The sequence below is a fragment of the Parambassis ranga genome, chromosome 24 (genome assembly GCF_900634625.1).
Source record: "Parambassis ranga chromosome 24, fParRan2.1, whole genome shotgun sequence".
Taxonomy (NCBI): Eukaryota; Metazoa; Chordata; class Actinopteri; family Ambassidae; genus Parambassis; species Parambassis ranga.
Genome location: NC_041043.1, coordinates 15212833 through 15218832, shown reverse-complemented (window position 1 = coordinate 15218832; position 6000 = coordinate 15212833). Strand labels below are relative to the sequence as shown.

General features: G+C 45.5%; 1 protein-coding gene across 1 annotated transcript in view; it reads left to right on the top strand.

The window, feature by feature from the left end:
* The first annotated feature begins 668 nt into the window (after positions 1-668).
* Positions 669-6000, top strand: part of LOC114428747 (heparan sulfate glucosamine 3-O-sulfotransferase 5) — a 55857-nt gene continuing 50525 nt past the window's right edge. The window contains exon 1 of the mRNA XM_028397418.1: positions 669-955. The gene's annotated coding sequence lies outside the window, so the exon portion shown is untranslated. The remainder of the gene's footprint in view (positions 956-6000) is intronic.

The following is a 6000-nucleotide window of genomic DNA, read 5'->3' as shown; positions in this document are numbered from 1 at the left end:
CCTTATCTGCTGCTGTGTTTCTTTTAACAGTGAAAACGTATGCATATAAGTTAAATATAAGTATATGATCACAGGTTGTAACACTGCCCCCCGGTGGCCAACGACATACCAGCAATGTTAAGAACACAAGATTTTTGGAGGTGTGAAATCAGTGTACGCAAAATTCATGAAGAAATGTTTATTTTAACATTGAGGTATATTGACTGTCTTTTCAGAGACACCCTCAAGTGGCCACTTGAGGAACTGCACTTTCTGGCACTTCCTTAATGTCTGAGCTGCTGAGGAATGTGTACAGAACACAGAGGAACTGTTTCTGTCCAGCCTAAAGTTCGGTCTGTTAGAATTGAAACAGAATAGAATAGAATAGAATAGAAGAAGAAGGCAAAGCTCTAAACTCTGGTGTTTGATCCTCCCATGCTGTCAGACTCCCTGCTGCGGTTTTTGACTTCTTCACACAGAATCTTTGCGCATCCGCTCTCCCTGACTCTCCTGCTCCTCCTCCTCCTCCTGCTACTCCTCTTCCTCCTCCTCCTCCTTCAGGAACACGCCCCAGCTCCGCTCCCCGTTCAGACTCCAGCAGTCAGTCAGTCAGCAGCAGCAGCAGCAGCAGCAGCTCCGTGCGTCTCCCCCTCGGCGTGGCTGGAGGAGGGCGCTCCGGTACATGTGGACTTGAGACCTGCTTCCTGGTTGCCTCCTCTGGAAGTCCCATAAACCGGGAGAAGAAGTCGCACTCTTGACTGTTTTCCTTTCGCGCACCTGGCTGCCTGAGCGCGCACTGTGCACGCTGAGCAGGAACAATCGGAGCCCGCCTCACCTCCACCTGCCGCCAAGTGTCCCGTCTGCGACCGAACCTGCACGCTTCCGAGGGGGATGTGGAGCGGCGTGCGTCCCGCCTGGTTCTCCTGAGCTCCCGGCTGGAAGGCGGCAGCTGTGTCCCGGTGAGGATGCCGAACAGGTAAGAACATGGATTTCTCTGGATGTCCACTGTGAGCATCACCTTTTAACCCACAGTCACACTGCTGCACCTCACAAACAGTTAACACCACAAACTTGAGGTCAGCACCTTGGCTGATTGTTGCTGCAGAAACCATGGACACTGCTCAGTGACTCTCTTCTTCTTGTTTTCTTTGCCCTCTTTGTTTTTGTGTGGGTGCTCCATCCGTCTTGTCTTTTGGTGATTTTGTTATTGTCTCAGGCGACAGGTGCTATTTTCAGTGCTGCTGCTTGTCATCATTACTCTGCATTAACTCTCTAATAGGGGCTTTTGTTAGTAGTTAAGCGCCTGAAGCTCTGTGGCAGCCTGTGAGGATGAAGATGAAAAGGCAGAGATGAGCTTTGGTTTAATACCAACAGGATGATGCTGCTTCTTATCTGCTCTGGAAAGAGTCCCGACACTGCACATACACACAGCAGTGCTCTGAATTAAAAGGTGCAGAGAGCGCGCGCGCACACACACACACACACACACACACACACACACACACACACACACTCCTCGGGTCTGAGGAGAAGAGTTTTCAAACACTCACATCGTCCTCATGAGTGACCTCTTGTGGTGGTGTGAAAAGGATCAAACTCTTTGTCTTTGACTTGCACTAAAGAAGCAGATGAGCGAAGGGTTAACTAAGATTTTGATTGAGACAAGTGTGAAGTGTTATTATTCGTATTACATGACTTCACACACCAATGATGCAACCACCGGGAGCATCTTCAGCTTGCATGTCTTGTCTGTAGTGGACCTGTTTATGTGCTGATCTTACGATTGAACTGTGCAGTGATGTTAGTGTCAATTCTCTGGTAACTATGGCAACATGTAGGCACAGAGTGGTGGTGCTTTTTTAGGACAATTCTGGCCATTGTTTCAACAATAGGGCATCAAAAGATGGTTTTTATAACGGTTAGTGATGCACAATTTCAGGACAAAATAAAATCAGATTACATTGATTGATTAATCATGGACAATCAATCAATATCAGCTACAGATTTCACACCTTTACTATACTAAGAACAGAGCAGCAGGGCACTGAAGCTGCACACGGCGTCCACTTACCTTTGGACTCGTACTGTACAATGATAAATTATTGATAGTGTTTTTGTCGTCATTCAAGATTTACACCAGTGAAAAAAATGATTTTTTGGGGTAATTTTTCAACAGGATTGATCATTTATTTGAACACAAGTATCATCAGGTATAAAAGGATTTTTGCTGCAGATAAACTGGTTTTCTACGTGCTCCGTTCCGTGAACGCTCACCTCCCCAGGAATCATGTTGAGGCTGTGTATGGCTCTGTCAAACATCCGTATTTACCTCCAGTTTCTCCTCCACCTAAAGACAACTTTCTGCGTCACCTCAGAATGACACCCATGCATCACACTCTTTGAGCATGGCTCTCATCAGGGGATAACTGTAGATGTGTTCCCGAAGGTCTAATTTGAGCTATCAGAGGTCATGATGGCACACAGCTAGCAGCCGCCAGGACAGCATATTGCCCTATTCATCTAAATGAGTCCTGTGGGCAGCAGCAGCGGACATTGAGGAAGGGCCTGAAAACACTCTCCTGTGACCTTCTGAGAGTAACAAATGAAGCTATCCGGCCAGGCTCGGCCCGGGAGGCTGCCAACTCCAGTAAAACCGTGAAAAAGAAAAAAAAAAAATAGAGAGCAGTGGGTCTATCAGGCTGATTTTACAGCAGCCACTTACTGCATTTCACTCACGCTCGTCTGTGCTGAAGCGCTAATTGAATGCATCCAATGTATTCAGGCGAAGACCCACCTACCGTACCAGCCTGACCTTGGGTACCGGCTCCTGAGGCCTCGCGGTGTGCTGCGTCATCACTCCACAGTCATGATGGTCAACCTGCTATGTCCAATTTACAGGGACGTGTTTGGGATTAAATTCTGTCTTAGCAAGTAGACACAAAGGGAGGAGGAAGAGGAGGAAGAGGAGGAGGAGGAGGAGGGGGACTGAAACCTGAGCATGATGCAGGAATTTATCAGACCTCCGCGCTGACACCCTTATCCAAGTCATCATCTCACCAATGGTGATGTATGATGAAGGTGACTGTAATCATTATTCACAAGTCTTCCTCTTCTCCTTCCTCTTCCTCCTCTTCTTCCTCTGCTCCTCCCTGGCGCTGCTGCTCCCTCCTGGGTCTGATCGAGTGTGTTCTATCATCCTGCAGTCATGATTTGTGGAGGTCTGTGTTGCTGTAGCATCTTGAAGGACGGAGTGTTGCGTCGCCTTCCAAAACAATGTCATAACCCACATCCATTAGCCATATGGGCTCCGTTGCTCAGATATGCTTGATGCAATTTCAGTGCATTCCCTCAGCAGCATCGGTGTGAGCCTGGCATTCATTTAATTAGAGGATTTGTTTTTTTTCCCCCTCTTGTGGCTTTTTATGAGATTATTCTGACAATTTCTTCATCATTTAATCAGTAGAATTTTATAAACAGGTGAAGTGTAAATCCACAGCATCATGTACCAGCAAACGTCCCCTGGATGAGTAGGATACGTTCTTGGAAGTGGATTTTCTGTTGTTGGTTCACAGATGACCAGCCTGTCTGAACATGTGTGTGTGTGTGTCTGCTGCATGTCTATGTGCTCACTGGGACGGGGAGTTGATGGGATGGCAGCTGAAAATGGCGACTACATGAGAGGCTTTCCTTGTAAAATGTGTTTTATCTTAATCTAACCCCTTACCCTGCGTTTATTGCCTAACCTTAACCAGCAGACATAATCACAGACGAAAACTAAACTAAACATGGAGTAAAAACTAGGGATGTCCCGATCCGATCACGTGATCGGAAACTCAATCGGAATTGGACGTTACCTCCCGATCAGGACTCGGATATATATGTATCAGGCCTGTCAATGTTACAGTGTTTCCACAGATTAATTAGACTCAAGGGCAAAAAAACCTGATCGGGACATCCCTGGTTAAAAACAACACAGCTTGCAGTGTCAGGGGGACTTGAACCTCAGACTCTGGAGTGAACGGCTGCAGAAGCTAGAGACTTTGTGGTGGTGGTTCCATGTTTGGATGACACCCGCAAATACAGTCACATGTTCTGCTACATAAACGTAGCATAATGTTGTATGTCGGGCTAATACGTCCATATGGGCCATTAGTGTAAACAAATATTCATTTGCTCTATTTATTCATCACCATTAGCATCCACACTAAACCAGGAAGCAGACTATAAATATAAACCATCCAGTTGATCACATCTGCTTGACCTCTCAATCTAGACGTCACACTTTAGAGTTTTACTCGTGTTTGTGGTGGAATTATTGGACTTTCTTTATTTACACAAACATAAGTCAGGGTAGGCGAGTTTGGCCGCCGCTGATGAGAGTCATGAGAGCGGTGCAGAGCTGCCTGGTACCGGGCTGAGACAGCTGCTGGAGGAACAAAAGGAGGAAAACTTTGAGCCACACATGGACGCTAACCTTGCCTATCTTGCTGTTTTTAATGCTAACCTCAGGCTAGCTTTAGTACCATGCTTTGCTCTGTGAGATCAACTAAAAACCAGAACCTGCTGTTTGTTTGTTGGATTTATTTTGTGCTTTTGTGTTGAACAATCTGTACAAATTAAATCCAGCATCTCTCTCTGAGTGTCTGTGCTCTTACCTCTTGTTGTATTAACACGGCCGCACAAAGAGCGAAGGCAGCGCTGTGATCCAGGTGGAAGATGCACCCAGAAATATAAATGATCTCCTGTCGAGCCGTGAAAATTGTTTATAAGCCCGCGCAGCTCAGTGGATCAGGGGGGTGAGGGGTTGAATTCCCCGTGGAGGTCAGTCATGCTTAAAATGTAAAGACTCAGTGTTTCACAAAGTGCTTTGTTCAGTCTGGACTCTTATATCAGCTGAGTGCAGAGTCAGTAGATACACGTTACATAAGTTCAGATAGTGTCTGCTGGGAGTTCAGAGCTCTGCAGAAAGTTCCCGGCTGCTTCTCAGAAATGTTGTTGCAAAAACACGAAGGCTCGGCTGCGGCCCTTTGTCCTCGCTGTGGTTTCTGGTGAGGAAGGAAATTCTGGCAGAAGCAACAAAAGTCGATGGGACAAGTGAAGGAGCGGCGGCGTCTTCATGGACTCAGCTGTGAACAAGTTTGAATGTTTTAAAGATTGTGGGAAAAAAATCTACATACTGATGCTGTATAAATAAGTAACATTTTATTATTAAATTACCATACGTGAAAACTTTTAATAATTTATTCATATTATTTTATATTTTATTTTATTATAATAATGTCCAAATTTATTATGTTTTTAAATAGATGTTATTTATATTATTTTATATTTTATGTTGTATTTATTTTATGATTTCCACAAAATATATTTAAATAATTTTAAGTGACATTAGTCTTAAGTTTCCATATTGGATTATTTTTTAATATTTTATAATTAATTACAAAATACATTTTGTATGACAATCCAGAATCCATCATACTGTCAGAGAACTCATCATGCGTCTTATCTGGTAAAATAAAACCACAGACTAAAAGACAGAACGTTTTCATCCAGACCTGTGTTGGCACAGAGCTGTCCCTGCTGTCCCCGCTGTCCCCTCTGTCCCTGCTATCCCTGCTGTCCCTGCTGTCCCCTCTGTCCCCACTGTCCCTGCTATCCCTGCTGTCCCTGCTGTCCTTGCTGTCCCTGCTGTCCCTGCTATCCCTGCTGTCCCTGCTGTCCCCTCTGTCCCCACTGTCCCTGCTATCCCTGCTGTCCCCTCTGTCCCTGCTGTCCTTGCTGTCCCCTCTGTCCCTGCTGTCCCCTCTGTCCCCGCTGTCCCCACTATCCCTGCTGTCCCCTCTGTCCCTGCTGTCCCTGCTGTCTGAATCACACACAGAGACTTTGGCTGCTTTGTGGTTCAGTGCTTTGTCTCTCAGCATCAGTTCTGCTGCTGCCATAAAAAAGGTTTTAAAACTCAAACATCATTGAGATTCGAGGACATAATGCTGCCGAGCTAAATGTAAAAATCATTCATAATTA